A 13,044-nucleotide genomic window follows, 5' to 3' on the forward strand; every position below is an offset into this window, starting at 1 on the left:
TACATCGCCGTATTTTCCCTCAAATAATAGTGGCCAAGACTGATAATCAGTAAGGAAAGTTTTGATATATGAGTGAAGATGACAATTCGAGTCCAGTATTTGTTAATTAATCCTAGTTTAGCACAGTCCGTTAGACCAGAATCTAAGATCATAGAACAACCTTTGGCCCTGGGCTATATATTTTCGAAGCTCTCTTAGCTCCAAGATAGTCGTAAGTTAATGTTAATGTATGGCACTTACGACTATCTTAGCGCTAAGAGAGCTTCGAAAAATCTAGGCCCTGGTGGTCACAGATAGAATTAATCATCGAACGTTTGAGTGAGTGAGTTTAGTTTTACGCCGCTGTTAGCAATATTCCAGCAATATCACGGCGGGGATATCAGTAATGGGTTTCGCACATTAGTGCCCATGTGGAGAATCGAACCCGGGTCCTCGGCGTGACGAGCTAACGCTTTAACCACTAGGCTACCCACTACCCACTCAAACGTTTGAAAGCAAGGTACGTTAACCAAGCATGTGGGATACATTAGCCCCTCAACCTGGGGTCACTTAAACATTTCGTCTGTGTAGTTATGAGGCAGCACACCAATAATAGACGATACGAAAGAACAGTTTAATAGCGACAGTTGCATATACATAATTCAGATAAAGGAACAGATGTTGGTTTCAGTTGTGGTTTGCTGATAATGTAGCATCAAACACATTCCCAATGAATGCCAACCTGTTTATGCTTTTAAATGAAATAATTTAGATTACGTAAATACAGTTGTTTCATTCAAAACTTATCATCGTAAAAGTAAAATCAAATGTCATACATTATGTCAGGGAGTTTTGGTAAATATTTTAAAAGCCTGACTGTGGCTAGGAATGAAAAGTAAAACCGAGCTTCTATACCGTGATGAATGTTAAACACAAATGTGTATTGTTTTCAATTTATTGCAAATGTTTTGTGCACACGTACTGAGTAGAACAACATTGATGGAACAGCCTGCAAATGATGTAACAGCTGGTGTCTAATGAAACAGCCCTGACGTGCAACTGCGTGCAACATGCTCCGGCAGCGTGTATTTTCAGACGATGCGTGTCCTTCTCGACACTTATTTCTTTGTTCGCAGGGGACAAAAGATGTGGGTATCAGACGACGACTAGGAGGAAAATTTATTTCTAACGCAGTCGAAGTTTAGCCAGAAACAAGACAACGATGATGTATTTAATTATCAATTTGGAAATCCCCTAACCGAGGATGAACTTCCAAGAAAAGTTTAAAACGTGTGTGCCAAAATGGACGAAATACAAAACTTCATTTGTTTTCAAAGATGGCAGGAGGAGAGACGCTCCAAATCCGACGTCTCCCTCCAGCACAACCATATTGCCTGCTGCAGAACATTCGACTCTCTTGCCCGCCAGCGAGATAGCTCAAATCCGACCATCCAGGACTTCTACGATCGTGTGGGGAAGATAGAGGCAAACCCCTCGGGGAATTCGACAAAGCAGAGGCTTCTTACGGGGAAAAGTGATGAGAAATGGCTGGGAAGGCCCAATAGACCAACCAGCTCTACAGAGAAGCAAGTTGTCTGCTTTCCGCAGGGCTTCCATACCCGCTCGGTCTCTTGGAACAGCAACTCGACTTCTCGATCGTCTTTCCTGTTTGAAATGGGCGAGTGGCAGATTTTGCCATGCCTGCACAGAAACGGTCCACCAACCAACCGTATGCCTTCTACTCTGCCGATGTCTCGAATCGTTTCTCGTATCTTGTAGCCGTAACCGGAATCGTTTCTACAGTCGAGTAGCAGCAACAGTCGGTTCTTCCCTTCGGATTTCGCTTCGGCAAACCTTTTGCATGTATAGATTCCTTCTGGAACGTCTGCCGCTTTTCAGCGTTCGTTGCACGGAGGGGCGGCCACTTCCATATCCTTGGGTCCGACGTAGTTTGGGCAATGGGGTATGCCAAATATTGACAGCCAAGAAACACAAAAGCAGCACTGAAGTGGCACCAACCACTCCTGCAGTGATGGTTAACGAACTGGCGTTTACTAGCCCGACAAAATAACCTTCCGAGACCATAACGGACCCTATTACAACTGCCACAACCTCTTCAACCTCCACAGTTTCCCTCGTGTTCGACTTTCCAAAGTAATTAAATAACAAAGCTGTATTTACCTTTGTTGCTTGTCTTTACTGTGCTAGAGTTCTATTACAGGTCGGATGTTTTACCACGCCCAGAGGTTTTACTAAAGGTTGAAATATAACCTGCTGTGAGGTTAAATTTCAACGTTTAGTAAAACATCTAAACCGTTGTAAAAAAACATGTAGAGGTTATTACAAGAAATGAAGTAACCCGAAAACCAATGGAGAAGTCATGAGATTATAAGAAAGTTATCAGCTGTTTTCTTACAGAAGTCCCATCAGGGTTCTTTAACCAAGAAAGATTTGGCTTACGCCACACGTAGATGTACATTTTCCGAGAACTTATATAAATAGAGCCATCATAACATAGCAGGGCATTAACCATTGTACTGTTCATTAATCCAGTTACTCTCCTTCCTGTTCCGTTTTTGAACAACTCCAATTCCATGATAATGCTTTTGTGGTTGTAGTAAATCACGTCTCCAGTATCACCCAGAGTCACCCCACGCAAGTCATCTGCTGTGGTTATTCGCCGCTGTTCCTCCCCTTCATACGTAAACGAGTAGATAGATCGACGGTCAGCGACATACAAGATTTCTCGGGTTGTATCAAGGCATAGAGAATACGGTCTAATTTGACAGGTTATCTTCTTGAAATCTCTCCCATCAGGTGTCATACTGTACACACAAACAATTGGTTCATGTGTCGCTAGGAACACCAGGTGTTGAGCATCGTCCACTGCAACTGATATGGCGTATATTCCCTTCTTTACGGTTACACTGACATCAGTGTGTAATGAGAAGGCTTGAATGGCTCTTGGATTTACATATGAGATCAACACCTTCTGGAATGACGCTACATATACCGCAGCAGTGACAAGTCGAGATTTTATATGATGATACGTTGTCATGGAGCTGTCCAGAAGATCCAACTCGCGAACTGGCTTCTTCCTATTCTCCAGAAAGGGTACAAGCAAAAGTCGTGTCTTCTCTGTTCTCACTGTAAAAATATGATTTTGTTTTTTAATATCGATTCACCTTTGGTACATATTTCTCGCTAGGCATCTAAAGGAGTGAGTGAGTTAAATTTTTCATCACATCAGCAATATTGCAGCCACATCACGATGAGAACAAATTGACTTTGATTTAATATCTATCTACAAAGTAGATATTTGAGCATCATAGATTTGGTATAAAACAAACCAATCCCAAATTAATAATATTACTCTTTCAGAAAATTATTTGGTAGACGATAGGCCGCCGTTACCAAAGTTGGACAACCTTCCTGAGGATCAAGCTGACATCCGATGAGGATTTAAGTCATCACTTTGGCCACTGGTGGTTGTATCCAAAGATGACCAATATTAATAATTTGACTGGAATCGAGCAATTACAATACTAGCTGGTGGTATATTCCTGTGTTGGGTTGGACGCACGTGTCACTGTGAGATGATGAGGGTGGGGTGGGGTGGGGTGGGGGATATTTTGGTATATTTGTCATAATCTTAAAAACAAAACAAAATCAGTGTGTAATCTGTTCATCAAATTCTTGATTTGGAAAGGAAACCTACCTTACAGAATATAGGCACGGGTTGTCGTTTATCAAACAGTCCATAACTAGTTTGTTGGCATTTACCAAAAGTCAACCACCGTCGCAATATGGTTGAATAACGACGATGTTAGGTTGAAAGCTAACTCACTTCATGAATAAGAATAATTATCGGCAAGCGTTAATAAAACACACAAGAACAAATAATCTACACTTACGTTTTACACATCGGATGCCATTTGATCTTGTGACAACAATTCTCGACCGTCTCTCGGCACATTGCTCCTTTCTTTGTAAGATGGATCTGGGTCTTTCCTGAGACACACAATATTAAAAATGTATTCACGCTGATATAAAAAATCGCCAAGACACAATTTCAGCCCACGTCAAATAATCAAAAGAAACCTGAAGTTGATTGCTTTTTTAACTCCCAAAGTGAGTGAGTGAGTTTAGTTTCACGGCGCTTTTAGCAATATTCCAGCAATATCACGGCGGGGGACACCAGGAATGGGCCCCAAACATTGTGCCATGTGGGGAATCGAACCCGGGTCTTCGGCGTGATGAGCGAACGCTTTAACCACTAAGCTACCCACAGCCCCGGCCCCCCTTAACCAAGTGATCTATGATCAACTTTGTCTTACAGCCCAGAAGCTTCAGTGTGTATTGCTGTCGACATTTCACTGTGTGACAGTAGTCAATAATATTCACGTTCTTTTCTGTTGCTTATATTCTGGCATAGAAAGACATGAAGCCAATGTGTATTTAAAGTAAATGGTTCCTTCTATTGTCAAAATTAGGGAGGCAAGTCCACTTAGCAATGCAGTAATACCTCAGTTCAGGTAGATGATTTGTAATAAAATCTACATTTTCGACATAATGCACTTAATTAACTGAGAGGACACAATCTTTTGGGGCGTTCATAGTCTATCTGAGAGTAACATTTGGTACCTTGCTGATATCGAGATACACGGCCTTTTCTCCGTTGGTCTGTGGCGGATATTTGGACCAGGTAACAACACAGGTGAGCCTCCTAATCAGAAATATGCAAGCGGTGCCCTCAGTGAATTGTCCACAATGATCTTTGCATATTTCAGGTCCGACTGGCTGCCTCTCGTAGTCAAATTGTCCAGCGACGACCAGGATAAACACTGTACAAACTATCAGAAGCCTGATGTCACATTTCCTGTAATGGAGCATCCTTCTGTACCTGGATGTTGCTGCAAGTAAACAGTGTTATTGCTAAGCATGGAACCAACGTGTAAAAGCTTTAACGTAATAGTAAAAGTTGTTGGTGATCTATAGCCCGTTTTTATTTGGTATTGTCTATAGAGATTTAATTTTACGATAGCGTACTACTTTTAAATTTATATCTGTGATGCTCTAGTATTTTAACTGTCCTTCGGTGACAGGTTTTTACGTTCTAAATTTATTGATTTTAATATTGATGTAAATGAAATTATTCTCGTCACAATATGGCTGAAATATTGCCGATGTGACCCTAATATTAACTCACTCGCCCAATTAGTAAAATATTACCAAGCTCATCTCCAGTAGGCGTGTGGCTAATTATCCTAATAAAGTGCTTGAATGGCAATGACACACATACGTGTGTGCGTTTGCGTGTGCGTGTGTGTATGTGTGCGTGCATGTGTGTGTGAGCGTGCGCGCGCGTCTTTATACATGTTAACTTCTGTGGAAGATTTTAGGTAACATGGGCAATATTTCAATCATATCTTGACTAAATCAAGTTGTAAATTTATACTAATTAAAAGTTAATTATAAACACCTGTCAAAGAAGGACATTAAAACAACTAAGGTATCACAGATATAAATTTTACAAAATAGTAATTAAATCTAAAACCTTTAAACTATAGGTAACAATACAATATAAAATCAGGCTATAATACTTTTATATTTTGCAACGTAGAAAAAGACGACATTGGTATGTTGATTAGTACATACATGTATCTCACCTTATTTCCGTTAATTGTATAAAAGATCTCGGTTTCTATGTCAGAATTTAACGCTCGAAAACCCGTCGACGATGGACAGTAAACATAGTAGAATATCACATATATGAACATAAAACTAGCATGTCAAACTAAAAGATTTTAATTAAAGAAGAAAATACAATATAAAACACGGGCTATAGATTGCCAACAACTGAAGGTAGATCACCATACTAGGGACCATGGGGACATACAGAACATTTGCTTCCTGCGTGGACCCAAGCTGGATTTACACCATACCTTCAGCTGCAAATCTGGCCAGAAACTAAAATAACACGTATACTGCGGTTAAAAAATAGTAGTAAGTTCAAATTTACTTTGAAAGTTTTGTGACTTACGTTCACCATCAGGTGGATGATAGCACTCACAAGTCCTAGTGAAACCAACAGGATGGGTGGTGGCACAGATTATAATATCTATAAGTCCCAAGTGCTAGTTAGATCTTTTCTCCATTGGAATCTCTTCAATTCTCTATCGCTAATTATGAAAAGATGAGTGCCAAACGTGTCCTAAAGGCTGTTTGGACTTCATGAGAAAAGATTTCAAAATGAATGTGCCGACAGACTCCTGAAAACTGGCTGTGTTTATAAGATACATTTAAATCTGAATGTGAACACGAAAACCCAGAAGCCCAGTATTTGATCTTACAGCGTAAACTTTCATGACGATAGACACAGTATCCCTGCAAAACTTTCCTTGACAAATCAAATTACCAGATACAATAGTTGATAAGAAATTATAACTTACAAACTGTGAGTAGTATTGGTGACTTACATTAAACACTATTTGAAAGAAACTACCGACATTATATGTCAAAGTGTCCTTTCTCTTTATTCCAGTGATCTACAGATAGTGTATCCCTTAAGGAAGCAAGTTTGTTTTTGCATTAAAATGTTTCTTCCCAAGAGCTCTTGATATGTCATTTTAAAACTTGAAAGCACTTAAGTTTTTAATGATTTGGTTTCAGATAACTGGCACTACAGATATAAAGCAGATCTACATTGATCGATATCTATTGAAAGGTTGACAAGAGAGTGCTGCTGAAATAGTCAGCTGTGCATGAAATATCCTATTCAGTTTTCAATGAACGTTTGAGGCAAGGAGCTACTATGAAAGTAAACATCATACATGTGTATATATATCCTGATGAAAGGAAGCAAAAAATTAAGTCGTAGATTCCCCGTGTTCAACCATCAGTGTTTTACCAGCCCTTGTATTTGTTTTGTTTCAAATGTCAATAACAGTTAGTTCAAAGGTACATATGTCTAATATTTACGTCTCATAGAAGGTGCCAGATTACGTTTTGACTTGTTTCTGCTTTAGTAAGCCATCCAAGTATATGTTGTGCTGCACGTCAAATATCCATTGCCCATATGACAATCCAATGTATGTTGGAGTATGTATTTATAAACTAGAGCATCTAGGATCTATTCCATCTGTGGTGTTGTTGGATTGCAAGGGTATCTCATGTGTTGCTCCGCCTGTTATGTGCAACAGGAGACAGGTATCTGAACTCTCTTCCTTGTATTTCTTTGAAGGCTTTAAAATGCGACTAGCTTTTATACATATTTGGACATATGCCGTCTTGAGAGGGCTCTCGCTGTTTTGAGATTATAGATTCAAATACGACCTTTTCAGTTTTTGAAGACCTTTCAAATGTATGGGATTCACATTAAGAAACAAAAAATGTCTTTCTTTCTTTACATTTTGCTGTAAATAATACTGTAATAAAGAGATATGAATTATAAAGAAACTTTGTATCTAGAATGGACTTCTCTATGTGTGCAAACTTAGAGTCGTCGCTATATGACTGAGATAGATTATTTTGATGTGACTCAAAATTCTAACTCAGTAACCTAAAAGTAACTGATTGAAGCATTTTACTTGTTGGCATGGAGATAACACAAATTTCGAAATACATGTATGTTTGTAAAGGGCTATAACAATACTGAACCAGAAACTAGTAGCTTTAGCATTGGTGACCTACTCGGTCAGTGGGGTAGCCATCACGTTGAAGACCTGGGTTCAATTCCCATATGCAGAGAATGTGTAAAGACCATTTCGTGTGTCCGGTGTTGCCGGAATATTGCTAACAGCGGCGTAAAGGTTAACTCACAAGTTGACTCATACAGTAACATCCTCAGGCAGAAAATCAAACAGATTCGTTTTCCTGCAGACTACCACCTTCACTGAATAGAAAGTAACTATCATCCCTGTGAAAATAAACCAATGTATGTTGACACTGCTAATTCAAACAATAAATCTGGTGATAAAAAGTGGTCAAAACTTGGCCAGGGCACTTTTCTTACATTTGTAGTATTTCTAAAACAATACATGGAATTGCCTTGCTGATCTCCCAAGGAGCCCTATCTGATCTGCCTATTGATATATTTCTATCTGGTCCTACTTTATCTTTGTAGTATCAACTTCCTGAAATCAAAACGTTAAGTGGTTTAAATGCTTTATTGTTCTTAAATGACAGTAATTGGAAATGTTTTAAGATATATTTTTCAGTGAGATAAACCTTTGAGAGAGACACACTGGGAAAAATTCGTTGGTACAGACAAAGGAGGGGAAAAAAGCCAGACAGTAGGTGTTAGTTTCTTTTCAAACTGTGTAAATCTGAAAACATCAATGTTGCATATATTTTATGCCTAAATGGTAATCAATGACGCATTTCCAGCCATCTTATAAATGATATTCTTAAGATTACACGATCAGATTGTCGTGGACAGTTTGGATGGAAACATATTTCTTATTTCTCAAACTTTCGGGAAGCTCCATTATGAGTTGAGTTGAGGTTTACGTCGCATTATTCAGCCATATTATTTCAGCTATTATTGTTGAAATTATTTCCTGTCTTACTTTCGTCGCTTTTATTTTAAACTGTCGGAACAACACATCAGGTGCTCATTACCACTTCTTAATTTCCCAATACATCCAAGGAAGTGTCAGATAGCATCATCTATTTATTGCTTATCAGTTTCATTTGTCAGAATAACAAAAAGTATGACCGCCTCACACACATGGCTCAGTTTGAAGGGAGTTAGGGAGCTGTACACTTATTAAGGATTCTATATTCAGCAAGGTTTATATTTTATCTATCATACCCTGTTGTCAGTATGTAGCTTTGTATCTCCATCAAAGTGCAATAATATCGGCTTTTGACAAACCAGTCTTTTATAGAGTGAGTTAGTGGTTTATTACTCACTCACTCACTCACTCACTCACTCACTCACTCACTCACTCACCGACTTAGGGAGCTGTCCACTTGATGGAATAGCTATCTTCAGGAAGGCTGTCTATTACAGATGCCTGTTACACCATACCCTGTTGTCAGCACGTAGCTTTGTATCTCCATCAGAGTGCAATAATATCGGCTTTGACAAACCAGTCTTTGTTAGAGTGAATGAGTGAGTGAGTGGTTGATAAAGTGAGTGGGTGAGCTGTCCACACGGTAGGGGATCTATCTTCAGGAAGGAGGTCTATTACAGATGCCTGTTACACCATACCCTGTTGTCAGTAGGTAGCTTTGTATCTCCATCAAAGTGCAATAATATCGGCTTTGACAAACCAGTCTTTGTTAGAATGAATGAGTGAGTGAGTGGTTGATAAAGTGAGTGAGTGAGCCGTCCACACGGTAGGGGATCTATCTTCAGGAAGGCGGTCTATTACATATGTATATTAAACCATACCCTCTTGTTAGCAAGTCGCCTCCAGCATTTATAACCTTGAGAGTGTATACTGTAAGACAACCCATTTCTGCCTCTTCCCTCAGAATATACAATAGTGTTTAGTACCATTATTGCAGAGAGACATTACGAATTATAAGCGTATCGATTTCTTCATCACAGCATCCTTCTGTCACTATAAATACAGTTTGTGGGGAAATTTTAGAGACGCTTCATGTTTGCCCACAGAAACGTACGTAAAATATGTATAAAACGCCGTTCTTTGTCTCTGTGCAATGGGCGGGAACACAATAAGTGCGTGATTAGTTTTACGCCGCACTCAGCAATATTCCAACACTATGACGGAGGTCCGTATTAATAATCGAGCCTGGTCCAGACAATGATCAACATCATGAGCATCGATCTACGCTATTGGTATACACTGACATGTGTCAACCATGTCAGACTCGGGAAGGAGCGGAAACACAATAAGCAGTTCACACTGTGATTGATAGAGTTACTGAGGTTCTACAAATCAGTGGTTAATAGAATGACAGAGATTCAACAAACCAGTGGTTAATATAGTGACTGAGATTCTACAAACCAGTGGTTGATAGAGTTACAGAGATTCAACAAACCAGTGGTTAATAGAATGACAGAGATTCAACAAACCAGTGGTTGATAGAGTGACAGAGATTCAACAAACCAGTGGTTAATATAGTGACTGAGATTCTACAAACCAGTGGTTGATAGAGTTACAGAGATTCAACAAACCAAAGGTTAATAGAATGACAGAGATTCAACAAACCAGTGGTTGATAGAGTGGCTGAGGTTCTACAAACCAGTGGTTGGTAGAGTGACAGAGATTCTACAAACCAGTGGTTAATAGAATGACAGACATTCAGAAAAATCAGTGGTTAATAGAATGACAGAGATTCAAAAACCATTTTCCTTACTCCTGATTTCACCAGCCAAGTGAACATGCACGAAGCAATCCGGCAGCATGAAAGTTCAGTGTAGGCATCTTGAGAGGTAGGTCTGGAAACGTGGATGTTAGCAGACAGATGAGCGTTAATCCAAAGTCGTCCCCCTATACATGTTAAAACCCATTCCTACTATGCCCATTATACAGTTCCAGATAATTATAATAAAACACACGTCACATCAGAAGCATTTCGAAATTACTGGAATCCGGCCTTCTTCCGAAAACACACGGGAACTACGCCGATTTAATGTGTAGTCTCTGTATAGCAAGGTTTGAACTACGCCGATTTCCATGTAATTTCTGTGTAGCTACTTAGTGACTACACCGAGTTATGTGTTGTGTCTGTATAGCTACGTGGGAACTACGCCGAGTTATGTGTAGTTTCTGTGTAGCTACGTTGGGAACTACGCCGAGTTATGTGTAGTTTCTGTGTAGCTACGTGGGAACTACGCCGAGTTATGTGTAGTTTCTGTGTAGCTACGTGGGAACTACGCCGAGTTATGTGTAGTTTCTGTGTACCTACGTGGGAACTACGCCGAGTTATGTGTAGTTTCTGTGTACCTACGTGGGAACTACACCGAGTTATGTGTAGTTTCTGTGTACCTACGTGGGAACTACACCGAGTTATGTGTAGTTTCTGTGTAGCTACGTTGGGAACTACGCCGAGTTATGTAGTTTCTGTGTAGCTACGTGGGAACTACGCCGAGTTATGTGTAGTTTCTGTGTAGCTACGTTAGGAAATACGCCGAGTTTTGTGTGTAGCTTCTGTGTAGCTATGTGGGAACTACGCCGAGTTATGTGTAGTTTCATAACGGCTACGTGGGAACTACACCGAGTTATGCGTAGTTTCTGCGTACCTACGTGCGACGTTATGTGTCTGCTACATGCGGTTTCCAAGTCCGTATGTGATTGATCGGCTCCAAACATTGGCTCACAATGTTCCTATTTAATGAAATGTCACTCTCACATGTATTCATACATTACAGAAAACGCTAAGTCACCTACAACAGGGTGCATGTTTGGGATTCAAACACAGAATGGACGAAATATTGACAAAATGGCATAAAATGTCTCTTTACAACTTTGTTTGAGAGTACGGACCAGTTATCATAGAGCATACAAACTTGAAAAACACGTGCTGGTACCATCCAACCATATGTGGCACAAATATCTCATGTATTCATGCATTACAGTAGATGCTAAGACACCTACAATAGGGTGCATGTTTGGGGTCAAACACAAAATGGACGAAATATTGACAAAATATGTCGAAAATGTCTCTTTTCAGATACTTTGGAGAGATTGTGATCTTACTGCCTGGTACCCCTGAAGCACGGCTAACCGCCGATATATTCATGTTGGGATGTAGCGCTTTGTATTTTTTTGTAAGATCCGAAAGTGATAAAAGGCAGCAGTTGACAACCTGGATAATGTGCTTCATGAATAAAAATATGTTAGATTCAGAGGCGTGAAACGGACAAAAACATGATAACCGACGGATGGACGGACAGACGGACGCGCTCATTATCAACTGTACTACATACCCGGGTTCACTAACGGACAGACGGACTGACAGCGGCGGCAGACGTGTGACAAATTAGCTGTATTCAGGCAACCAATCACTTGGGAGGAAGGGTAGGGGGGATTTGGGGTGGGAATTCTGTGTCCCCAACAGCCCATTCTTGGACCTGAAGGGACTGGACGAGCTTGTTGGATTCTGTGTCACATTACTTCCAGTTTGTGTTTAAGGCTGTAAATCTGCTGGCCAGGTTTATTGGGACAGTTCAAACTGACTGAAGCGCCAGATAAATATCCGAAAATGAGTGAAAAACAGCCGTATACAAAGTAGGTGTAGCAAAGTAAAAAACAAATCCTGCCACTATACTATACTACTGTACTATACCCATATCTTCTTCAAAGGCATGTCGAAACACGTTCTTTCACCAAGACAAACATATTTTCACGAAAGAAAAATGAAACAAATAAGTGTTTCTTTAATGGGAACCGAACTCAAAATTATAGTTACACCAGCCCCGGCTCGCTACCAATTGCGCCACAGTCAACTATATCACAATGCTGGTAATTCTCTTATTTATACATAAAATCTTCTGGAGCATCGCTGGGTAAATGTGACGTTTAATATTATGGCTTTGAGCACGAACAAATATTGGAGGGCTGTTTATTTGTGTATTTTCACTACTAATGTTGAGAAAAGATGTGAATTTTGCTACCCTCAATGGCCACAGAGGTTACATCGAGTAACAGCAGCATGAGTAATCCACTCCAAGTGTACAATAATTTGGCAAGTGTAGATTGCTCAGGGGCTCTTTGGAGGCATATTTTGAATAACTTTATTCTAGTCTACTCTACAGAATGCACACTATGGAATGGTGCAGTGGCGCCGGGAATGTTTACAACTCCCGGTGTTTATTGTGATGCACAACGAAGCCTGGATGCGTACGAAACCGGTAAACACGCACACACGCACGCGGACAGACAGACAGACAGATAGCGGACCGGGTAGTTGTTAAAGCGTTCGCTTGTCACGCTGAATACCCACAAAATATGCAATTTACTACACTGAAATATAAACATTAGGAACTGTTTGAACCGACAGCGGTGGATGCGTGTGTCTTCACATCTCTCATCATAGGGATGTCTTCGAATCCATCTCGCGGACTGCCTCTGCGGTCTCACGGACCAC

Source organism: Haliotis rubra, unplaced genomic scaffold, assembly GCF_003918875.1.
Source record: "Haliotis rubra isolate DU_JTF1 unplaced genomic scaffold, ASM391887v1 Scf852, whole genome shotgun sequence".
Classification (NCBI taxonomy): domain Eukaryota; kingdom Metazoa; phylum Mollusca; class Gastropoda; order Lepetellida; family Haliotidae; genus Haliotis; species Haliotis rubra.